Source organism: Cucurbita moschata, unplaced genomic scaffold (assembly GCF_002738365.1).
Source record: "Cucurbita moschata cultivar Rifu unplaced genomic scaffold, Cmos_1.0 Cmo_Scf00068, whole genome shotgun sequence".
Taxonomy (NCBI): Eukaryota; Viridiplantae; Streptophyta; class Magnoliopsida; order Cucurbitales; family Cucurbitaceae; genus Cucurbita; species Cucurbita moschata.
In genome coordinates this window covers 1,401,639-1,428,819 of record NW_019268584.1, presented here as the reverse complement: position 1 = coordinate 1,428,819, position 27,181 = coordinate 1,401,639, and the positions used below count along the sequence as shown (strand labels likewise).

The 27,181-nt window shown below is 36.3% G+C and overlaps 1 pseudogene; it reads left to right on the top strand.

The window, feature by feature from the left end:
* The first annotated feature begins 350 nt into the window (after window positions 1-350).
* Window positions 351-25,958, top strand: LOC111437897 (annotated as a pseudogene).
* Window positions 25,959-27,181: the final 1,223 nt, after the last annotated feature.

The window sequence follows — 27,181 nt, the reverse complement described above, 5'->3', positions numbered from 1 at the left end:
GATGGATTATGAGGAACCAAAGATGGTATGGTTGTTGCAACCTTTGAGCATTCCATATTGGAAATATGAAAAATAGTAATGAACTTCAACGTGGGCCTACAAAGATTCTGAAAGGATATACAATGATATAGATGATCGTTGAAAAACTTACCAAGTCCATATACTTTTTACTTGGAGAGGCTACCTATGTTGTTGACACCGTTTGAACCTAAGTTTGAACCTAAGTTTGCTAGGGACGAGATGACACCGTTTGAACCTAAGTTTGCTGGGGACGAGGTAGGTGAATGAGAGTTGTTGGGATTCAAGTTAGTCCAGACTACCAATAGGTCGTACAACAGATTAGGTCGAGAATGCGCACAAATCAGAGTAGAAAGAAAAATTATTCTGATGAGAGGCGTAGGAGCTTAGGATTTGAAGTGGACAACATAGTATTCTTGAAGGTGGTTCTGATGAAAGGCGTCTTAAGGTTCAAATGCAAAGGCATGTAGAGCCCATGCTTCATCAAAACAATGGCGTACATACTATCCCTATTACCATCCATCTCATCAGTGCACAACGTTTTTAATATGTCGATACGCCGCAAGTATATAACTGATCAAAGCAACGTGACAGGTTATGAACCGCTACAGGTAGATGAGGAATTGGTTATGACTAAAAGCCAGAAAAAATCTTGGCCCATGAGGTGAAAGCTATACGCATTAGAGACATCATCTTTGTTAAAGTAATGTGGCAAAACCACAAAATAGAAGAAGCCATATGGGAACGAAAGGAAAGGAAGAGATAAGAGAGAAATACCCTGAGATACCACGTGAGAACGAAAGGAAGAGACGAGGGAGAAAATAACTCGAGTTGTTATAGAATTTCGACACTTACGAGAATGAAAGTTCCTTTAGAGGTGATATGAACCACGACCAAGGAATTTCCATACCTCAAGGTCCTATTACAAAGACGAGACCCAAAAAGCTACAACAAACCTTATACAGTTATATTCAAGCTATGGTGAGCTCATCAAAGAAAATTCTAGAAGACGTTGGAGACCTCCCTTATATGTTATGCAAAGTTGAGCTTCAAGACAGAGATGAATTAAATGCACTTTAAGTTGCATTTAATGAACTCCGCTGAATTTATCAAATAGTCCAAGGATGACTAATAAGCACATTTTATTATTTGCATTATTTAATTATAGTTTAACTATTTGTTGCATATTTTAGCTAGTTTTAAATATAGGAGTTAAGGTTATATTGTAACCCACATAGGTTACTATATTCCACTATTAACTAGCCATTTTAATATGGAGGTTATGGGTATTTCTCATTTACTAGCCCATTTAATTTTGGAGTTATGTATCACATAGGTTAAGGTTTGTAAAGGCTATATAAAGCCTTCTTTTCTTTGATTAGATATCAGATTTTGGAATTAAGAATATAATTTCTATTTTAGCTTTGTTGAGAGCTAAACTTTCTTTGCAAATTCTTGTGTTTAGAACTTGCATGCAGAGTCATTCAAGTGGTATTGATCAAACCTCTTGTGGAGTGATTCGAATCACGAGTTTAGAAACGAGTTTTCTTTACTCTTGATCTTGATCATCAAGGTAATCCGTTCCATACTTTCCCTTGGGTTGATTTCCATATCATTTTGGTATCAGAGCTTTAGGCTCATGATCGGATATATGTTTCATTGTGCTTATCTCTTTTAATTCTCTTATAATTTTTTTTTCTTAGTTTGTGTAAAATGTTCATGTTCTATCACAAAAATATATAACAAAAAAAAAAAAAAAAATTCTTATGTTCTTTAAAGTGTTAGATCTGGATCTTATCAACACTTTCTTCTTCTTTAAGATCTTCTAAATCAATTTTCTTGTTGGTAAATTGATTAGATTTTGCCAATAAGAAGAAAAAAAAAATCATTAAAAGAAAGAAAGCTTATTGATGTTAAATGTCTTTCTTTTTTCCTCTTGATTATTATATGTAACTCTCGTACGTTATTACGTCTAAATTAGTCCTTAATCATTTTCTTTCTTTAATTCGTTTCTTTTTCGTTATTCGGATTGCTCCTTCAATACCCTTGTTTAGGTGTTGAGTGTGTTGTCTATTCACTTTGAATTGCACTTAGCTCTATAACATAGCTTGTCTCACATCCCAATTGGTTTTTTGGAGTGTGATTTGTGTGTGCTCAATTGTGAGGATTGAGTTTGTAAGGGAGTGACACATTGATTCGAGTGTTGAGTGCTAAACACGAGTGAACTACATTAATGAGTGAATACACGTGAGGGAGCGCTTGTGAGGTCCTTTTTTTTCTTTTACCTTTCTTTTGTAGCATGGAAAATCAAGACGACAATACTGACATTATTGATGCACGATTGAGTGAAGCACAACAACGAACCATGGAAAGACTAATTCGAGGAATAGAAGAGTTGACTGATCAAATAGGAAGATTGGAGATTCAAAATCAAGCTCGACAGAGGATTCCACTACCTACGCCCTCAACCGATACATATGAGGGCGACAATTCTGATCACCACGAGGATAATCCACATGTGGTTGGTCATGGCTTGATGCAAGGGAGAGACCATGGAAGAAGGTATCATAATTTATAACAACGAGTTCCTTATGTTGATAGAATTGATCGTAGTGTGAGCAGCATCAAATTAAAACTTCCCAAGTTTTATGGCAAAATCGATCCAGAGGAGTACCTTCAATGGGAGAAAACAGTGGAGTCTGTTCAACTGTCATAATTTTAGTGATGAAAAGAAGGTACTGTTATGCATTGCTCAATTCAAACAATATGCTCAATGGGATAAATTGATGTCAAGTAGGAGAAGAAATCTTGAAGCACCAATTGATTCATGGGTCGAGTTCAAAGAGTCCATGAGGAAGCGTTTTGTTCCACAATATTTTCAATGGGACATGGCGCAAAAGCTTCAAGCATTGAAACAAGGACGCAAATCTGTGGAGGATTATTACAAGGAGATGGATACATTGATGGATCGACTTGAATTCGATGAGGACATGGAGGCTCTCATGGCGCGGTTTCTTAATGGGTTAAACACAGAGATTGTGGACAAGACTGATTTACAGCCTTATTCTAATATTGAGGAGTTGTTGCACATTGCAATTAAGATCGAGAGGCAAATCCAACGAAGGTCTCAACGGTATTCTTCTAAAACTTTTCCCAATTCTACTTCTACATGGAAAAAGGATAGTAAGAACATTGATTATAAGCATAGAAATCAAGAGATTAATGAGAAGCCTCAAGCTAAATTTGAGAAAGGGGAGAGTTCTAGAACAGGGAAAGACAAAGTAGAAAAGTCTAATGTTCGAAATAGAGATTTAAAGTGTTGGAGATGTCAAGGGGTAGGACACTATAGTAGAGATTGCCCAAATGCAAGAATTATGACCATCAAGGAGGGAGAAATTGTTACGGATGACGAGGCACATGCCGACATAAATGAAGAAACTGATGAGAGTGAGGAGTTTAGTGAAGAGGACCCTACACATATATCTTTAGTTACTCGACGAGCTCTAAACACCCACATTAAGGAGGACGGCCTAGACCAAAAGGAGAACTTGTTTCAAACTCGGTGTCTTGTTCAATCTGTACCTTGTAGTGTTGTCATTGATAACGGTAGTTGCACCAATGTTGTGAGTTCCATTCTGGTCAAAAAACTTAATTTAAAGACAACCACATCCAAGACCCTACAAGCTTCAATGGTTGAATGATTGTGGGGAAGTACGGGTAACTCAACAAACTCTTGTTTCTTTTACTATTGGAAAATATGTTGATGATGTTTTATGTGATGTTGTATCCATGCATGTTGGAGATTTACTACTGGGGAGGCCATGGCAATTTGATCGTCGGGTAATGTATGATGGGTATGTAAATCGATACTCCTTTACTCACAATGGTAGAAAAACTACTCTTATCCCATTGTCTCCAAAAGATGTATTTATTGATCATTGCAAACTTGAAAAGAAAAGGTAAGAGGCTGATGCAAAAACAAAGATTGAAAAAGAATCAAGTGAAAAAAAGAGCTTGAGTAAAAAGCAAGAGACTAACACTCAACCTAGAGAAAAAAAGAGAGAAAAGCCAAATCAGTAAGCTTGTATGTTAGATCAAGTGAGGCTAGGAATGTTTTGCTCTCTAACAAGACTATTCTTGTACTTATGTGCAAGGGGTCTTGTTACTTTACTAACATGCTTAACCCTTCTTTGCCTAGTGATTTTGTTGTGCTTTTGCAAGAGTTTGAAGATTTATTTTCCGAGGAGATGCCTAGTAGTTTGCCACCACTTAGAGGGATTGAACACAAGATTGACTTCATTCCTGGTGCGCCCATTCCAAACCGACCAGCTTATAGGACTAATCCAAAGGAGGCTGAAGAGATACAAAGGCAAGTAAGTGAACTCCTTGCTAAAGGGTATGTACGTAAAAGTTTGAGTCCTTGTTCTATTCCAGTTATTCTTGTACCTAAGAAAGATGGTTCTTGGCGTATGTGTGTTGATTGTAGGGCTATAAACAAGATAACTATAAAGTATAGGCATCCAATTCCCAGATTAGATGATATGCTTGATGAATTGCATGGATGTAGTCTTTTTACTAAGATTGATTTAAAATCGGGTTATCATCAAATTCGCATACATATTGGGGATGAGTGGAAAACAGCTTTTAAAACCAAGTATGGTCTTTATGAATGGTTGGTTATGCCTTTTGGATTAACTAATGCACCTAGTACATTCATGAGACTAATGAACCATGTCTTACGAGAATACTTAGATAAGTTTGTGGTTGTTTATTTTGATGACATCCTTGTTTACTCTAAATCTTTAGATGATCATATTACCCATGTACGCAATGTTTTGACTACTTTAAGAAACGAATGTTTGTACGTAAATTTAAAGAAATGTAGCTTTTGCATGAAAAAAGTTAACTTTCTTGGGTTTGTAGTTTCATCTAACGGTGTTGAGGTTGATAAGGAGAAAGTGAAGGCTATAAAAGATTGGCCTACACCGAAAAATGTAAGTGAGGTAAGAAGTTTTCATGGTCTTGCAAGTTTCTACCATAGGTTCATTAAGAATTTTAGTATAATTGCTTCACCCTTGAATGAACTTGTTAAGAAAAATGTATCCTTTATATGGGAAAAAGATCAAGAACTTGCTTTTAATACTTTGAAAGAAAAATTGAGTTCGGCTCCTTTGCTTGCATTACCTAATTTTGAGTCTACTTTTGAAATTGAATGTGATGCTAGTGGAGTAGGGATATGTGCTGTATTAATGCAACATCATAGACCTTTAATGTTCTTTAGTGAGAAGTTGACTGGTACATCTTTGAGGTATCCAACTTATGACAAATAGCTTTATGCTTTGGTTCGTGCATTGCAAACCTGGCAATATTATCTTTGGCCTAAGGAGTTCATTATTCATACGAATCATGAAAGTTTAAAGCATTTGATGTTCATAAAGTTTGTGCTCGTTGCACAGCATGTAAACAAGCTAAGTCTAGGCTTCAACCACATGGTTTATACTCCCCATTACCAGTTCTTAATGGTCCTTGGATTGATATATCAATGGATTTTGTTTTAGGTTTTCCTAGGACTAGGAAAGGTTATGATAGCATCTTTGTTGTGGTTGATCGATTTAGTAAAATGGCTCATTTTATTCCTTGTCACAAAACTGATGATGTAAAACATATTGCAAACCTGTTCTTTAGGGAAGTTGTACGATTGCATGACATTCCTAAAAGCATCGTTAGTGATCGTGATGTCAAATTTTTAAGCCACTTTTGGCGTGTTTTATGGGGTAAGTTAGGAACTAAGCTCGTATATTCAACTACTTGTCATCCTCAAATGAATGGACAAACTGAAGTTGTTAACAGAAACATGACTACTATGCTTAGGGCTATTATTGATAAGAATCTTAAGACTTGGAGGATTGTTTGCCATTTATAGAATTTGCATATAATAGGGTTGTTCATAGCACTACTAAATGCACACCTTTCGAAATTGTTTATGGCTTTAATCCTTTAACCCTCATTGACTTGTTACCTATACCGTCAAAAGAATTTGTGAATTTTGATGCAAACTTGTAAAGACAGAGAAGGGGAGAAAGAAAATGAGGAGATTATTATGGAATCTCATAGACGATAACGTCGAGAACTCCCCATAGATTGAACCTTGTCGACCCATTGCATTCGGCTTCAGTCCGCGCGTATGACCGAAGCCCATGCACACGCGCCATCAGCCCATAGGCATTTAGTGACCCGCACACCCAAATTTACCTGCAACCGAACCTGGTTCGGAAACCCTTGCGACATCCTGCTCCATAGTCACCCCATAAAACAAACCAAATCAATATTCTAACTCACGTGCCTTCTAACGTTGGCTGAGCTCAGTTTCGGTGACTCTATTTCAACGTAGCCGACATATTTGGCTCGTATTTGAGTTATTCGAACATTTGGGACTTGTTCGTATTGTTTTGGACCATTTCAAAGTAGTTTTTATATTTTCAGGAGCAATTGAGTGAGTATGACCTCATTTTGGTCCAAGTTACCTTTTGGCTAAAAGTTGAATTAGTTGACACCGTTGGATGAATTAAATTGTATATCATGCCGTAACTTGATGACGTGGGTTTACATAGGTGAAATTAAAATTTAAGGAGCGGTTTTGAACCAGCTTTAGGATTATCTTGTAACTTCGACACAGGCCAGCTATATAAGTGGTCCTACTGTTGGCATGGTTGGATGAATTGAATGATGTTTGCATGGTTGGATGAATTGAATCATACTATGAAGAGAGTAGGTTGTGACCCTCACGTATAGACAAGACAAGGTGACAACATAATAGTGATGTCCAACCAGCCACGTAAAGGGAAAAAAAAAACGAATGCCATGATGCGACCGAGGAGGATGGTGCATCATCTAACCCACCATAGAAATGTGTATAGGCAAGACAGCGGCAACAATGTTGACAGAGTGTCATTGATAGACTTATTAAAGGGTCGAGTAGGGCCCTAGGCCTTAACCTCAAAAAGGGAATTTGGGCATGCAATTCTGAAGTCAAGTTTGTTCATATAAAATTTGAAAACTCATCAAATTTGGTGTCAATTGGACATAGGACGAACTCTTCATGAGACAGTATGTCCATTTCTCCAAAATCATTTCTACAACTACCATACCAAAAAATGTCTCAAAATGTACTTTAGGAGGAGGCATGGTGTCAACTCTCCACCATCTCTGGGCCCTGTGGCTAAGTGAGCTACCCTATGACATATTCATGTGTCATAGACGAGTATCTCCGACGACTTCCCTTGAAATGGGTATTCTAAGACAGTGCCGCACGACATTGGTGGGCCAAAATTGTGCCATTGTGTATGTGTCAGAGGTTGGATTATGCACTTGCTATCCATAATGGATTTTATAAATGAACTAACATGGACACAAGATGATCCAACGCCTCGATATAACTTGATGGATGGATGCTCGGGATGTCTCGATCATGTGAGCCACATATGGGTCTGTTCTCGATGAGCATGATCGAGCGAGCTAAGTTAATCGATAACATCCCAGGACTTGGGATGACATCAAAACATGATGGCCATGTCAATTGGGAACCAAGATGAGAATTGAGACGTGACGTTGCACGTGAGAGACTTGGCCTCAAGGAGAGGCAAGGTCGAGCCGAATAACTTGAACTAGTATAGAGGCAAGTCGGTTGGGTTCAAAAGATTGAACATGCACACGTAGGCCCGAGCAAGCTTGAATTCCGCACAAGTTGTATTCGATTGACGAAGACAAACCTCACCTAAGGTCCAATGAAGTCATGAAGACAAACGAAAAATAAATAGGAGGCTTGGATTTTCCTCAAGGCTTGTCATGAGCGTGTCAAGATCACGATGTCAGACGGTTGAAAATGTACAACCATAAAAAATGGCACTTTCTCTGTGGCCCCTCCATGTGTCGTATTTTATGATTGCTATGATGTAAATTATGTTATGTAGTGTTATGACTTATGTAATGTCAAGACTACGTGATGATGTCTTATGACTTATGTTATGCTATGATATTGTGCACACAATGTTAGCATGTTTATTTTTTAGACTGTGAAATGTTGATATGTCAATAATGTATTCCTGAAAACGTTTATGAAAGAACGAATGCACGATCTACATATTATATGATTTGAAGCTACAGAGACCTCATGCATTTTTGTGTGTCATATGCATCGGGATACTTCCTCGCCATGATTAGTATGGACGCGTATGTTATGACATTTATGTCTGCCATAATGTTATGATACGATATTCTGTACACCATAATACTATGTGGTCTCCTTTCCCTCTATGGCTCTGGCAGTACGAGTGTGAGCTAGCTGAAAGGCAGGCCCAGGGGTACGTATACGCCTGCCTAGTGGGTCCATGTGTGCATACGTGGGTCGTGTGCAGAGAAATACTAATCATCCAATTTTAGCTCAAACTGAAAAGAAGAGTTTAAGGCCATGAAATAGGGTTTTATGAAATGATATGTCCCAAACATGATTGTATATAATTGCATTTCCTGACCCCAATAATAAGGTATTTAGTCTTTCTTAAAATACTGAAGTCACGTGCTACTCTTATTTTTAAAGTAAAGGTAAGACAACTCTGTACATCCGTACAGAAGTGCCCTACTTTTACCCAAGACTAAACCAGACGATATCACGGTGGCAACCAAGAGACTAAAGTTAGTGTAAATGCACTCATGTTGTTTTTCTTCTATAGCCATTCGGTTAGATTAGGGCAATGCTTTATTTTCTAGTTTTATTCAAAACTCACGTTATTTACTTTTCCCCATATTGTTTTAATAACCTATAATGAACGTATAAGTCATAGTGTCGTCGTGAAATATTTTTAATAAATTTTTCGCACCTAATAATTATGTCATATATTTGGCTTCACTCTTCAATATTAAACATAAATTCTTCCAATAATTTTTGCATCAATCATTGCATTTCGAGGCACAATACAAAGTCACCCCTTAAATTTATAATCACTCCTCTTGGATTTTTAAATTATACATCCAAGAGAATCATTTTTTTTTTTATCAAAATGAATATGGTGTGAATTAATACAAAGAACTTAATCTAAACTTAACTCAATTGTTTTAGACATTATTTTATTATATACATATATATATATATATATATTTTGTATAAATAGTATAATAGTTATTCAAATTTAAGTTGAAAATATAGTCCCCTAAATTTTGGAATAAAATATTATATTGCATTAATTTTATATATTGGACCTAATTCAAAATGTATTTCGTCGAAAAGGAGTGGCTCGCACTTGGACGTACGCCTAGTCACAGGTTCAACTTAATGAAATACCTTCCTACACCTAATTGATCAAAAAATTGCAATGAGTGGCACGAACTCTTTTTTATTTCGAGCGGTGTTATAGGCCGCTAGTTGATATGTAGACGGAGATTTGCGTCATGCTTTGTAATGGCCCGAAATTTTCTACTTAATTTAAGGTCGCTACTGTATACATATCATAAACATGAATGCGGAAATACTTCATTTAAACTTACATAAAACATAACCTTCAGCTTAAAACACAGCCGACTTACGTGTTTTGAAAACACCTTTAAAACGACACAACAAAAGACTAAATATAAATAAACGTTTAAATTAAAAAACATCCTATTCTAGCCTAAGATTAAGAAAAGAAATGCGACTACCCTATGCATGTGCCATAGTCTCGAGTTGCGATGCCGTCGTCAGCCGTACAGGAATGCCTTTGTAACGACCCCAAATTTTCTACTTAATTTAAGGTTGCTACTGTATACGTACCATAAACATTGAATGCTGAAGACTTCGTCTAAATTCCATAAAACATAACCTTTATCTTAAAACACAGCCATGGACTTATGTGTTTCGAAAACATCTTTAAAACAACACAACAAAAGACCAAATAAAATAAATAAGAGTTTAAGTTAAAAACATCGTATTCTTGCCTAAGTCTAAGAAAATAAATATCACTATCCTATGCATGTGCCATGGTCTCGAGTTGCGATGCCGTCGTCAGCCGTACAAGAATGCCTTGCCTTAACTTGAAAAATGTAGTAGCACATGACTTGAGTATTTAAAGAAATACTCAGTAAGTGACTCCACTTTTGAGGTTAAATTCAACAATCACATGCAAATGAGATGATGGGATCTATCTTTCAATCTGTCTTCCTACGGTGCTGTTCTAACCGGTAATTTGGACGTGTACCGTATACTCTACACACAGCCCATACATGTGAGTATGGGCACACCAGTCAATTCGCACTCCGCTAGGCCTCATTCCTTGTCGGGCGAGCATACTCTGGGAGCTTCTTAGGCCGGACACCCGTTAGAACTAGTAACCGTCACGACAGCACTATGCAAAACATAACGATCGTTGTCCTGCCATTGGATGTACGCGTCCGTACCGTCGTGATGGAATAGGGGTATCCCCCCAAATGCATAAGCACACATAATGCATGAGGTCCCTAATATTTCTACTTTTATCATTAATGAATATAACCCCGCTATCATCTTTCATGCTTAACATGTTATTTCTCATTTTTTAGTCTACATATCATACATAATCCAAACGGGGTTACATTTCATTTCATTTATCGTGATATCATGTCATTCATAACATGCTGTATACATACAATTTAGAAAGCATAACATAATGCTCCATGCTTTTAACATGCCATTTCATAAAGTGTAATTCATACAACAGATACCTCAATGGTCACACAAAACAATCTAAACATAACACATCACATCACAATATATCGTATCATTCATGTCATATCATAAACACTTCGTGGTCATATCGTTTCCTAACTTATCATAGCCTTAACGTTCTTATACCTATTACAGTCATATCGTTACGTGAACATACCTTAGTCATATCATCACAGGAACGTATCCTAACGCTATCGTTCTATCAATCTATCACAAACCTTTCCCTTTCTACCCATATCCTAACCATATTCTTTCATCAATCTCTCCTGTCCATAGCACTCTAGTATGTAACCTAACCTTAACGTTTCATGAACGTATCTTACTCCTATCGTTACATTTCGTTTTGTGCATCCTTCTCGTATCCTATCTCAACCATATCCTTGAACACATCGTAATATAATTGATATCATACAATCCACATATTATAACATAACATAAACATAATATAAGCATACCGATTCAGTGATAATTAACACATATCAGTATATATGACACCTGCAGAACCACAGACACGTCTCAACATCAAATATAACCATGTCGATAGTAAGGCCACTTACATTGTTAGCTTAAGTTGTTGTCACGAATATATCTTTAATGGAAGTTCGATTCTGTCCTTTGAAATCCGAGTCAACCTATGTGAGCCCATGACATCAGTTTCAAGTTTGAACTCAACAAAATTATTTCTCTAATTTACATTGGTCCATTGTTAAAGGTCTTGAAATGTTTATTATCTTATAATTATATTTTTATTAAAAATCTTATTTTCCATGGTTACTGTTGTATAAAAAAATAGATACAACTATTTCAAATTATTCTGGGCTTTACTGCTCTCTGTATTTACCTTTCTCCCTATATTTAGTTTGTGGTTTTTAATTCCTTAATCTTCATTTTTTTTATTTGCTGCCTTTTAATTTTGTTCTCATATATTCCAAAGTGGATCTCTGTTTCCAAATTTTGTTCCTGTTCACAAATTTTCTTGGTCATTCTATTTTTAATATATTCATTTGGCTACTGATATAAATTTAATCTAATATTACTAATCTACATCTAGTTTCTAACTCAAAGCAAAAGTTGTGATTTCTAAAAAAAATAGGATAAAAGAGAATGAAGATTTAATATATATTTATTATTGATCAGATCTATCATCTAGGAGAAACTCAACCCAGAGGCGGTTTTTTTTTTTTTTTTAACTTTCTAAGAATGGGTTGAGGAGAGATAATCGTGGGATGAGAGGTTAGTGGAGAGAAGTGAGAAAAGTTGTTTATTTATTATTATTATTTTTAACTATTTTTTTAAATTATTTTATTTGTTTATTTGTTTATTTATTTTTGGGCTATTACAGCCTTGCCTTGCCTGAAACAGAGGTATCAAGTGGGTTGAGTATTTGAAGAAATACTCAGCAAGTGACCTCACTATTGGGTTAAATGCAAGAACATGCGAATGCAATGACGGGACCTATCATATCAGTCTATTTTTACTACAGTACTATTCTTATTGGGCACCTTGGATGTGTACCATATACTCTACACACAACGCATACATGCGAGTATGGGCTCACTAGTCAGTTCGTGTAAGAACTGGGCTGACTCGATGACTCTAAAATGACCGGTAAATTTTTCGCGAAATTAAACCATTAAAATTTAAAACATAATTTACATTATACGAAAATAGTGGGCGCATTAGTAATTTAAAATATAACAATATGGTTAAAATACAAAATAAGGAACGAACACAAAATGTCTTAAAACAATGGGTTGAGGACGACGGGTGAGGTTTGTCTATGGCACTTGCTCCAGAGTCCGCTACCGACCTCGACCAGCTCATTATTTCCTGAAAAAGAAAAATGGAGAACAAGGAATGAGTACAAGACTTAGTAAGTAGCCTACTTGTAGGCTTTAATCGTGTCCTTGATATGCTAGGGTACCACCTTCTTTCTTTTCTTTTCTTGTTCTTGTTCTTGTTCTTGTTCTTGTTCTTACCGTATGTTCTTGTTATGTTTCTTGATTCGTTCTCCAAGACACTTCCCTTAGGATTTACGATACTAGACATAAACTTGTCGACCTGTGTCCGAGGCTTCATGCGTTCCAAGCGACATAGTCTTAATACCTACGCTCAAGGCTTCATACGCTCCAAGTAGCGTAGTCTAAGTCATAAGCATGATGTACCGCGGGAGGTCTTAAGAGGTTCTTGATTCATGGTTAGGGTAACTTACTCTCTTCCTACTCTATCGTGGCCATAGGTCACTCCCCATGATAAACCATAAAGGTCAAGTGATCGATGCATGCATGAACATGGCATAGACCATAAATGTCACGTGATCGGTGCGTACATGAACAAGGCATCCTGCAAATCATAACATGGTGCAGGGGATCTCATCTAGGTGAGGGGAATGAGGCCAAACATGACATCCTGCAAGAGAAACACGATGCAGGGCATCCCACCTAGAAGAGGAAACAAGGCCTCCTTAGAAAGCACCCCATGGTCGGAGGTATGGGCCACAATTGGACATGCTTAGAGTATTACCTAGCATTCTTGAATTTTGAGTCTTGAGGACTTTGGTCCCTTATGTTTGAGTGGTACCTAGCATTCTTCTTGTCTTGGTAGTTGTATAGCTTGTTATTGATTCTTAATCTTGTAAGTTTCTAAGGTTCTTATGTTTCTTGAGGCGTGGTTGTTATATACATTCGTGATCATATGAACCCATCGTAATAACTAGCATGAGTTATTCTAGAAGGTCATAAGTTCATAATGGACTCCTTAGAGGGTTCTAGAAGGGTCTTGAATCTTGACATGTTTCCTTTAGGCGTTTTCTAAGTTCCATCTTGGTTTAGGTTCCAAACTTGCTCCAATCGCCTTGTAATCTTGTACTTATTCTCAAGTCATATAGAGTAGGCCTTGAAGAGAATAATTGGTAAGTTGGAGCATCTCTAAACCTTGAGCTAGGATATGACTACTTGTTTCGTTTTCAGGAACTAAGCCATAGGGGTTGTCATGTCATGCCTTGTGTTCCTTGAAAACTCTTCCAAAGTAACCCTTAATTTTCTCCCATGAGTGCATAGGTGGCGTTATCATAATCGTGGCATCCTATTGAAAATTCATGATGCAGAGCATCTCATTTAGGTGAGGGAGATAATAAGTTCATCGTGGCATCATGCTCATGCTACATATAGCAGGGCATCTCACCTAAAGAGGAATAGGGGTCTCGTGGTACACTTCGTGCTGGGAGATAGCGGTTACTCCGGGCATGAATCCTAGCAACTTGTTAAGCATGTCATTTGCATTAACCTAGGTATTTCTATGCATTCTTGGGGATCCTAGGTTTATGCATAATGTCTTGGGTCAAGCTTGGGAACATACAAGTTCTTATTAGGAATAGCTCCGACGTGGTCTTGTGCACGTAGAGTCTCATTAGAAACCAAGGGTACTTGTGGAGAATCTCTTATTTCGTGGATACCTCTTTCGTCGTCCTAGGAGGCAAAGTTGCATGGTTCGTGATATACGTTTTCCCCATATCATGGTTTCGCTACCTAAGGCTTTCCAATGACTCCCAAACTTCATTTCCTTATACAACCTCTTGAGATAAGGATTCATACAACATTTCATAATGTTGGGAGGTCATTTAAGGCTTAACCTGTAGGTAGTCTTCCGTAGGGGCATTATGGTCATTTTACCCCTAATTCTTGGTTTTGCTCCTTAACGAGTTACAATGGCTTTAAAACTTCATTACCTGATCAAGCATCATAAATAAGATCTACTATAGAGTTTTATAGCATTTGGAGGTCATCTTGGTCATGAACCGTAGGTAGATATCCTTGGGGGCATTATGGTCATTTCTCCCCGTTTCTTGGTTTACCTACTTCTCCTTATCCAATGACCGCAAAATTTCATACATAACTTTAGAATGATATATTATGCTCAGTAATAAAATTTCATAGGCATCAGAGCTCATTTAGTGAGTTATCTTAATGTTCCTTAAATCCCGAGTAATTTGGTCGGTTTAGAGCCTTAACTCAGGGTTCTTTAGATTTTTCTTTCATATATCCTTTTGTCATACTTCGTTTAGGGTTCATATGAAAATCCAAGCGATTCCTACAAGTATTTCTTAAGAAAAATCCAATGTGGCTACTTACCTCATCATCGATGTTTAGGGCCTCCATTCTTAAGCTTCCGGTATCCGGATTACTTCCAATTTCCTTCCAAGACTCCTTATTGTGTCTAGTTTCTTTTTGTTGATCGTAGCCTAAGATATTCGCCTCCAAAGTTCGTCCAAAATCATTTTCCTCGCCGGAGCTAAAATAGGGGATTCATCATTGGGCAACCAATTTTAGGGGTTTTCAAGGCCCTATTTCTCCATGGAACCTCTTCCATATCTTTTCCTCGAGCTACAGGAATTTGTTTGGAGGAACTTTTTTGAGTGTGGGACCTTAATTTTGAGAGATCGTTCTCGGTATGCAACTTCCCGAAACGTCAGATTTTTGATCTCTTGGGTAACTTGTTCTACGACGTTTCGACTCTCGATTCCTTCATCAAAATTACTCAAATCCTTCCTCTGAAGCTAAAGGAATCCTTAATTTGAAGGAAAAGGACCGTAGATAGGATTTCGTCACTTATCCCCAACTTAAGCCCGAAATCGATTTCCTTCAATTCGGCACGCTCCCTCTTCGTGGTCTTCAACGGAAACACTCCGTGGTGGTGCAGAAACTTATTGGGATCGTTCTTACTCGACGAATCGTCGTGTATCCCCGGATTGCATTTTCAAGCTTTCCTTCAAGTTCTTCAATGGGGGATTGAATTGGGGAAATGGTTTCTGGGCACTTTCAGCAGTTCATTCCTTCATAGAACTTGTGGGTAATCTTGTTTAGAAACTATAGGAATACGTTTGGGGAGAAATGGTGGAGAATTGCTCTCGAATTTGGAAGAAATCGGGGAGTAGGAGACCCACAATCTAAATGCTCATAACTCTTGAATGGGCTCTCAACCTTGCTCGATTCTTTTTCCATATTGTTTCCCCAACTTCAGACTTTATAGGAGAAGCTTAAACCGACATTGAGAGCTCCAAAATCGTCATGAATTGGCGGTTTGGATTTTATGGAATATCCGCCGGAAATATCTACTCCGATCAAAGCCTCACCGACTTTGGTTTTGAACGTTGGATTTGATGATCTGTCCGTCTTCTAGATCATATCCAATTTTGGAGGAGATCCAATGGCTGAGATTCAAAGTTCGAAAGATTTGGCTCAGATGGTCACGGTAGATGCTCTGATTATGATTAGAGGGGCATTTTCGTAATTATCCATCCGTCTAGGGGTATTTTGAAAATTTGCCACTTTTCCAATATTTTATTATTATTTTTCTTCGAAAACTCTGTAATTTTTCTATTTTTCATCCCTCGTTGGTCATTTTTCTTTTCTTTAGCACATATTGCATCACTGTGATAGCCTAAAAATAAATAAAGAAATAAACAAATAAAAATAATTATTAGAAGAGTTAAAATAATAATAATAATAATAATAAAATAAAGAAATAAATTAAGAGAAAAAAAAAACATTTCCCCCACTCCTCTCCACTGACCTCTCATCCCTTCCCATAATTATCTCTCCTTCCATCGCCAGAAAGTAACCGTTGCTACAAAAAGAAACAGAAAATCGATAATCGTTAGATTCAGAATGACCTTTACCCAGTTGAGATTCATTAGAGATTTACGTGAAGATAGATCTGATTATATATTAAACCTTTATTTTCTTTTATCCTATTTTTTTTAGACATCACAATCAATTATAGTTAGATCCTCATTGAATTATTACAATGATCTAGCTTTAAGTTAGAAACTAAATGTCAATCATTGGTACGATTCTAGTCAATCACGTCATATTAGTAATATTAGATTAAATTTTTATCAGTAGCCAAATGAATAGATTAAAGATAGAATGTGCAAGAAAACTTCTGAATAGGAAACACTGAGATAAGGAATTATTTGGAAACAGAGATCACTAGAAATTTGGAATTCATGAGAACAGAATTAAAAGGAAGCAGATAAAAAAAAAGATTAGGGAATTAAAAACCACAAAATATAGAGGGAAAAGTAAACACAGAGGGTAAGTACAGAGAGTAGTAAAGCCCATAATAACTTGAAAAAGCTATATCTACTTTCTTATACAACCGTATAAAAAATAAGATTTTTAATAAAAATATAATTATAGATATATAACATTTCACACTTTTAACAATAGACCAATGTAAATTAGAGAAATAATGGTGTAGAGTTCAAACCTGAAACTAATGTCACGGGCTCATATAGGTTGACTCGGATTTCAAAGGATGGAATCGAACTTTAATTAAAGATATATTCGTGACAACGACTTAAGCTAGCCAGGTAAGTGACCTTACTATCGGCATGGTTATATTTTGATGTTGACACGTGCCCTGTGGTTCTGCACGTGTCATATATATTGATATATGTGAACTGTCTGTGGATCGATATGCTTCCTATATGTTATGTATATGTTATAATATGTGAATTGTATGATAATAGTTACTGTATGATGTGTTCAAGGATATGTTTGAGATAGGATACAAGAAGGATGCACAAAACGAAATGTAATGATAGAAGTAAAATACGTTCACGAAACGTTAAGGTTAGGTTACATACCGGAGTGATATGGTTAAGAGAGATTGATGGAAGAATACGGTTAGGTTACGGGTAGAAAGGGATAGGTTTGTGATAAATTGATAGAACGATAACATTAGGTTAAGTTCTTGTGATGATATGACTAAGGTACGTTCACGTAATGATATGTCTGTGATAGGTATAAGAACGTTAAGGCTATGATAAGTTAGAGAATGATATGACTATGAAGTGTTTACGTTATTTACTTGTTTATGATATGATACATTGTGATGCAATATGTCATGGTATGATGTGTATATGATGAAATGTTATGTTAAAAGCATAAAACGTTATGTTAGGTCTCTTAAATTGTGTGTATACAACATGATATGAATGATATGAAATTACGATAAATGACATGTAATATAACCCCGTTAGAATTATGTATGATTTGAGAACGGAAGAATGAGAAACAATATGATATGATATGATTTACATGGGGAGAATGATTCTTTTAGCCGATTCAATATGCCACCATTTTAGGGACTTAACCAAATAGGGAGTTGGGAACATAATATCATGAGATCAAATTCACTCCTTTCCATACAAGGAAAGTATATGAGTTGTTCTCTAAGTACTGATTTCGGGACTTGAACAATGGGGCCCCACCCTTTCATTGGCCCATGAGGGACTTGATTTATGATTGGATCATAAACAAATTGTTCATTAGATAATCAGTGGTACACAACCCTTTTGTTTTTGTTTTTGTGTCGTTTCTTATATCGTGTTTTGACTGTCGTTTTGTTTTAAATACTTTGTATAAACTTTATTTTGATATAATATAAATATAACATATGATTTGGTTTGTTTTATTTTGTGAAAAATTTACCCGTCTTTTTGCGTCATCGAGACAACCGCAGTCCTTACACCCAGGCTGTACCGTAGCAGGTTACTATTCTACCACTAGACCACATAGTCGTATTTTAGTCATACATATTCTCTTTCTAGCTCGAAAATCTCAACTAAAGGGCATAACTGTAAGTTTACCATAACATTAGTACATACTCATAAAAAAAAAAAAACCTAATTTAGTCGTACTATTTGTTTCAATAAATTAGATGGTGTTGTGACAAACCCAAATTTTCACATTAAGAACTAATCTCATCATTGCTAATCTTAAAGATGCACCAACGAAAAATCGAACCCGAGTCAATATCATGGCAAGATGCACCAACTAAAAATCGAACCCGAGTCTATACCATTGATGCTTCTTAGATTAAGCATATCCATAACGTACTTGTATTTAAGTAAGCATATTCTCTTTCTAGCTTAGCATAATACATAAAACATCGTGTTTCTCCAAAATCTCAACTGAAGGGCATAACAGTAATTTTACCATAACATACCTATTGTACATACCATTAAAAAAAAAAATTCTTCTAAAGTCCTTAACATGCATTTTTTAACTACCTAAAATAAGAAATGTCTGCATGCTATCCCATCCTTGAGATCCCTTCCAAGTTTACTTGTCTAAAGCCTGTTACTTAAGGACTATAAATAACATTTATACTTCAAGTCTAGGTTTAGTCTCATGCCATCACCGCGATGTCGTCATCCGTGCAAATGTGTGTTGCCTTTACTTAAAAAGTAAGAGTAACACGTGGCTTGAGTATTTTAAAAAATACTAAGTGACCCTACTACTAGAATCAGGAAATGCAAATGTATGCAATGATGTTTGGGACCTATCATTAAATACCATTTCATGATCTTGGTATCAATTTCTAGTCTGTGTATAATTAGATGTGTAACACTCCTCTACACATGGCCCAAGTACGCGCACATGGACCCTAAGCGGGCTCATATACGTACCCTAAAGACTTGGCCTTCAACAAGCGTACACCCTCGTTGTTTGTATACCATAGAGAGAAGGGAGCGTGAATAATACTGTGGTATATATAATACTGTATCATAACATCATGACGAACATAAATACCGTAAGGTACATGTCCATACACATCATAACGATAAATTATCCTGATGCACATGAACACATAATATGTATGAGGTCCCCATAGTTTAAAATCATGGAATGTGTCTATGATGCAATACATATCTTTGTTTGTTTCATACCTAACATAATTATTACATGTCATTACATAAGGTAAAAGTACCTAAGGAACCATACTTTCATAATATGTCACATTCATCACTAATATGACGAGTAAACATGATATTTCATAACATGACATTTCTCACATCATCACATCATAACATAATAAGCACACATAACAAACACAAGGTATGATACGTGCAAGGGTCACAGGATATGCGTCGTCCATACTTCAAACAATTCATCCAATAAAAAAAAGTAGTAAAGTCATTTACTGGATTGGCCGCTGTTAATGTCCATTAGACCTCTTGGTGATAGCTTAATTTTGCTTTTTATAATATTCTAAACTCACATGTAGAATGCCCAAGGTAACTCTTAAAATATCATTATTTATGTAATAAATTTCAAAAGAATGAATCAATTCACGTAGAGATAAGGCGTCCATGCTGGTGCTTGTTCCATTTCCATGCTACATCTATTCCACAAGTTCTCAATTTATCCTCAATGACTTAATCAAGCCATTTTTTAAAAGTTTTATTATTATTATTTTTTTCATAAATTTGAGAATGAAATATTGCGCTAAGATTTGATTGGATACTCGTTGCTATAAAATTCTCTAGAAGATGAGCATAAAAAGGGCATCTCTTAGACACCGACATACCATGCTACTTATTTATCTCTTCTATGCATAATTGTGCTCACTTATTTACATATTGATTTTATTAGTATGAAATGTACTTATTTAATCATTCTATCTATGATGACCTAAAATATTGGGTAATCATTTTCTTGTTTTGGAAATCATGAGGTAATTATCATAGTCAATATACAAAAGTATACCCGGTCCAATATAATAAGTGATACATAATTGTATCCACAAAGAGTCAACAATGATTTTTACTCTATACGACAGCATATATTCTAGTGAACTTATAGTGATTGGAAGCAAGTATAACCATGGTTGTTTTGTAGTAACACATGAAAATGAGAAGAGGAGTAATGTCAACATATAATGAAGGTTCAGGTTAGGAATTCGTCACATAGTTTTAAACTATATTATTCGAGCATTAGCATGTCGACTAAACTCCTCAATATTTACACGGGTTCCTTCTGAAATCCATTAGATAGTAATTTAATTTCCACAAAATTGCATATGATCAGTACGTTAAGCTCTTCTGTAGACTCCAAGCAAACCTGAAATTAGAACTAATGGGTTTAAGAATGTCTAAACAATCTGTTTGTAGGCTATCATTGAATCTTATCTTATATTCAATGTTTTCAAATCTATATGTTTTTGTGTGGGTTGCAGAGGAAGCCAATTCTGTACTACAATCGATTAAAAAAGATAAACTAAAGAGCCTCTCACGTGTAGAAAGGTTTTTGATGTTTTCTCGGACAACCACCACTGGTATTGGAATTTTTTTATGGCTAATTTCTTGAGAAAATAAGTGAATTTTTGAAACCAATATTAAGGAACAAAAAAAAAAAAAGTTGTTGTTGACCGAGGTTCAATGCAAAGAACAGACGTTGTTGTCAGTTGAGGTTGAACGAACATGAAGAAGCACACTTGCGTGCAACTATTCTTTTTTAGTATCAATCACGAACAAGCTTGTAATGACCCGACTTTCTAGACGTGGAAAATCGGGACCGTTTCTAAGTATTAAAATGTGAAAAAAGATATTTTAAAAATTGTTCCATCAACTTCCTTTAACAACTCAATGGATTTCACTAGTTTAGGATAAACACACGTATTTTCTTAATGTTTAAAACTTTGATATTCAATTTGTAAATATTTAAATATCAATTCTCAAGAACTAAAAATTTAATTTCCATGTAACTTTTAAGGATTTATGTATTATTAAAAAAAAGTGTTAGGGATGGTTTTGTTTAGGAAGTTGTCTAAATCTTAAAAATTAATGTGGTAAATTATTGGTTGGGAAATAAAATCAAAAGTGACCATGCATGTCTTCATGTTGGTTGTTTGTGATTAATCAAAGGAGATTATCATGTTTGCCATGATTCAATGCTCATAAACATTTAAACCCTATTGTTTATTATTATAACATCATTAACATAGCAAACATATCACATTAATTGCTTCACTAAAGTTATTGTTAGGATGGAGAAAACTCCATTAATCTCACCTGCCCATTAATTAATTGTACTTCCTCTCATTAACACCCACCTTTCTCTCTTGGGTTAGAGGAAGTGTTCCCCTTCCTCCTCTACCACATGTGAATGTGATGATTCTCTATTGCTTCACTCGATAAAAATCTCTTCAGAAAAACTTGAAAAATGCTCATTTCTAGACTTGGTCCTTAAGACTTTATCTATTCCCTCATCCCTCTTTTTGACATAGAACCAATATGCTTGCAGCCTTCACTATTTTCCCACCAGCTGAATAGGGCCTCTTATTGTTTCAGTAGTTAGATTTATATTTGCTACTGCACTATTGTTCCTTCTATTACCACAACTCAGGTTTTCCTTACGAGCTTCTATGTAATCCATCAGATTTCTTGTCTCGAGTTTTTCTTCTTCTTCATCAAAAGGTAGTGCCGCTTCTAGGCACAACATGGTTATCAGCTATAGATAAAATAGCTTTCCCACCCTCTTACTTGCACATTTGACAATCTCATCCTCTACAATCTTGTCCACATCAATACTTAAATTAGTCATGATTGCAGCTCATGTGGGGTGAGCAGTAGGTTGGTCTTTACGAAGGCAGCTCAAACTTTTGCTTCCATGTTGAGGTCTGCTGCTACTATAGTTCTTGCTCCTCCTCTGAGATCTACCACTGTACTCCTCCAATGGCTATCATCTCCACGGCTATTTCAAGCTGCTCATCCGATTGAGCTAGTACCATTTTGTTAAAGGTGGTGTGCTCAAAAGATTGTAGGTGAAACAGTTGGTTGATAGCTTTAGGACTCCAATCAACCATTTTTCCTCTGTTGTTGTGTACCCTTCTACTTGATCAACATGTGTGTAAAACTCCTTCACTATAGGCACTATAGTTTGCTCTCTGTGGTGACAGAACATCTCCCATCCAAAGTCGGTGATAGCATTTAGAAAGGATTCAAGAAATGTAGGATATATTATAGGGAACCTTCTTTCCAACAACATTTCTTTTGAACTGAGGAGCTCGTACTTGTTGTATGCCTTCTCGGTTGCAAATCTTTCTATTTGTGTTGTATGGTTCCTCATTTTATTCTTTCCCTTCCCTTTTCTCTTTTCGATCTGGGGCTAGTGAGGAAGGAGTCTTGGTTTATCTCTTCTAACTCATCTTGTTGCATTTATCTCATTCCTCGCACCGCCTTTTGTTTGAATGAGCTAGATGCTCGTACTCTTGCTAGTATTTCTATATCTTCCCATTGTGTCGACGTTGTACCTTCAAGCTCCCTTACACAGCTTGCTTCCCTCTAGTTCTCGATGCCATGATTGTAATTTGCGTTTGAAGGTGATTTGGAAGAGTTGTGTGATGTTTTTGGTTGAAAAAGCTGCTATATAATTGACTTTATACCTTTCTTATGCAACTCTTGGTTTAGCTCTCAAGAGATGCTTCAGTAGTGAGCAGACTGCCCGCATAGATGCCTATACTGTCTCAATTGCTGCCAAACTACCCATTTGTAGACTGTACTGCCCAGCTACTGACTACACTGTCTAGTTGCTAACTCTACTGTCTTTTCTTGCACAGACTACTGCTATAATGTGTGCAGTCTGTCCACTTGCTGATGTAGAGTGTACAACTGCTCTTCTTGCACCACCCAACTTGCTTACTACTCATTTCTAGCTTACCCATTTTTCTGCAAACGGCACAATAATTTTTTTTTTCATTTCTCTTTTCCATGCAGATTTCTTTTTTTTAGGTGGCGAATCTTTTAGGATTGATTTGGATCTTTTTCTTAAAAAAGAATTCTTGGTGTTGGTGCTTTGGCGTGTAGTTGCGTGAGAAGGAGTTCAACATTTAAATAAAATACAACCACATGCAAATAAGGATGAACAAGATAGCTATGTGGCAACGTGCACTACAAAAGAATAAAATTAGTCTCCTTAATATGCTGAAATTTGCTTTCCTAACCACATCTAAATCTCCTTAATTCATCTACAAAAATTTGCTAACTTACTTAGGGCATGTGAGTCATTCACGACAAATAGGGAAAAAAAACTATCATTTTAAGTAAAGATAACTATTTAAAAACAACTATGGAAAAGAAACTATCATTTTAAGTAAAGATAACTATTTAAAAACAACTATCTAAATGCATAAATAACAAGAGAAGAAAAACTAACTTGGCTTCCTAGGAGCTTGTTACTTGTTTACCGTTCTATGTCAACTCCCTTTGTCACAAAATGTTTTTTTTAGCTCAAAAGAGGCAATGCCTGTTTTTACTTCTCCACCAAAGTACGGCTTGAGTCTCTGTCCATTCACCATGAAGGGTCTCCTTTCATTTCCATGTTTTATAGGACTAATCCAAAGGAGGCTGAAGAGATACAAAGGCAAGTAAGTGAACTCCTTACAAAAGGGTATGTACGTAAAAGTTTGAGTCCTTGTTCTGTTCCAATTATTCTTGTACCTAAGAAAGATGGTTCTTGGCGTATGTGTGTTGATTGTAGGGCTATAAACAAGATAACTATAAACTATTGGCATCCAATTCCTAGATTAGATGATATGTGTGATGAATTGCATAGATGTAGTCTTTTTACTAAGATTGATTTAAAATTGGGTTATCATCAAATTCGCATGCATATTGGGGATGAGTGGAAAACAACTTTTAAAACCAAGTATGGTCTTTATGAATGGTTGGTTATGCCTTTTTGATTAACTAATGCACCTAGTACATTCATGAGACTAATGAACCATATCTTTTGAGAATAATTAGGTAAGTTTGTGGTTGTTTATTTTGATGACATCCTTGTTTACTCTAAATCTTTAGATGATCATATTACCCAAGTATGAGATGTTTTGACTACTTTAAGAAACAAATGTTTGTATGTAAATTTAAAGAAATATAGCTTTTGCATGGAAAAAGTTAACTTTCTTGGGCTGGTAGTTTCATCTAATGGTGTCGAGGTTGATGAGGAAAAAGTGAAGGCTATAAAAGATTGGCCTCTAAAAGTGTAAGTGAGGTAAGAAGTTTTCATGGTCTTGCAAGTTTCTACCATAGGTTCATTAAGAAGTTTAGTACAATTGCTTCACCCTTGAATGAACTTGTTAAGAAAAATGTATCCTTTATATGGAAAACGATCAAGAACTTGCTTTTAATACTTTGAAAGAAAAATTAAGTTATGCTCCCTTGCTTGCATTACCTAATTTTGAGTCATCTTTTGAAATTGAATGTGATGCTAGTAAGTAGGGATAGGTGCTGTATTAATGCAAAATCAAAGACCTTTAATGTTCTTTAGTGAGAAGTTAATGGGTGCATCTTTGAGGTATCCAACTTATGATGAAGAGCTTTGTGCTTTGGTTCGTGCATTGCAAACCTGGCAACATTATCTTTGGCCTAAGGAGTTCATTATTCATACCGATCATGAAAGTTTAAAGCATTTGAGAGTACAAAATAAACTCAACAGACGACATGTTAAGTGGTTAGGATTTATTGAAACATTCCCTTATGTCATAAAATATAAACAAGGTAAGGAGAACATTGTTGCAGATGCTTTATCACGAAGGTATGTCCTCCTCAATACTTTGGATGCTAAGTTGTTGGGTTTTGAACACATAAAGGATTTGAATTAACATGACATGTTCTTTTCTCCTTCCGTTGAATCTTGTGAAAAAGAACTCATTTTGGATAATTACTTGTTGTTAGATGGATTTTTGTTCCGAAAAGGCAAACTTTGCATACCATCTTGTTCCATATGTGAGCTATTTGTGAGGGAAGCTCATGGAGGTGATTTGATGGCACACCATGGAGTTTTTAAAACTTATGATATTCTCTCTGAACATTTTTTTTGGCCTAAAATGAGACATGATGTTCATAAAGTTTGTGCACGTTTAATGGCATGTAAACAAACTAAGTCTAGGCTTCAACCACATGGTTTATACTCCCCATTACCTCTTCTTAATGGTCCTTGGATTGATATATCAATGGCTTTTGTTTTAGGTTTACCTAGGACTAGGAAAGGTTATGATAGCATCTTTGTTGTGGTTGATCGATTTAGTAAAATGGCTCATTTTATTCCGTGTCACAAAACTGATGATGAAAAACATATTGCTGACTTGTTCTTTAGGGAGGTTGGACGATTGCATGGCATTCCTAAAAGCATCGTTAGTGATCGTGATGTAAAATTTTGAAGCCACTTTTTGACGTGTTTTATGGGGTAAGTTAGGAACTAAGCTAGTATATTTAACTACTTGTCATCCTCAAATCGATAAACAAACTAAAGTTGTTAATAAAACCATGACTACTATGCTTAGGGCTATTATTGATAAGAATATTAAGACTGGGGAGAATTGTTTGCCATTTATAGAATTTGCATATAATAGGGTTGTTCATAGTGTTGGATGAAAGTGTCCCACATTGGTTAATTTAGGGAATGGTCATGGGTTTTTAATCTAAGAATACACTCTCCATTGGTTTGAGGCCTTTTGGGGAAACCCAAAGCAAAGCCATGAGAGCTTATACTCAAAGTGGACAATATCATACCATTGTGGAGAGTCTTGTTCGTCTAACATGGTATCAGAGCCATGCCTTACACTTAGCCTTAGCCGTGCCAATAGATTGGCAAATCCTCGAATGTCGAACAAAGGACTCCAGAAAGAAGAAGGAGTCAAGCCTCCTCGAAGGCAGTAAAAAATGACTAAGAATCCAAAGAAGTCGAGCCTCGATTAAGGGGAGGCGTACTTTGTTCGAGGGGAGGTGTTGGATGAAACTGTCCCAAGCCTTGATTAAGGGGAGGCGTACTTTGTTCGAGGGGAGGTGTTGGATGAAAGTGTCCCAAGCATTGATTAAGGGGAGGCGTACTTTGTTCGAGGGGAGGTGTTGGATGAAAGTGTCCCAAGCCTTGATTAAGGGGAGGCGTACTTTGTTCGAGGGGAGGTGTTGGATGAAAGTGATTAAGGGGAGGTGTACTTTGTTCGAGGGGAGGTGTTAGATGAAAGTGTCCCACATTGGTTAATTTAGGGAATGGTTTGAGGCCTTTTGGGGAAACCCAAAGCAAAGCCATGAGAGCTTATGCTCGAAGTGGACAATATCATACCATTGTGGAGAGTCGTGTTCGTCTAACACATAGCACATTTTGAATTTTCATGCAAATGCCAAAGTTGAGTTTGTTCATAAACTGATTCCAAGGTTGCCACACGAATTAATAAAGCATTGTTCATAAACTGATTCCAAGGTGGCCACACGAATTAATAAAGCATTGTTCATAAACTGATTCCAAGGTTGCCATACGAATTAATAAAGGATGCAAGATTGTCATCTTCAAGTAAGAAGATTGGGTTTCGGTGCATTTCCAAAAAGAAAGATTTCCTACTCAAAGAAAATCTAAGCTTTTACCATGAGGAGATGGACATTTTCAAGTTCTTGAGCTTATCAACGACAATGCTTATAAAATTGATTTACCAGGTAAGTACGGTGTTAGTGCAACTTTTAATGTTGTTGATTTGAGTCCTTTTGATGTAGGCGATGGCTGGGATTCGAGGATGAATCCTTCTCAAGAGGGGGAGAATGATATGAACCACGACCAAGAAATTTCCATACCTCAAGATTCAATT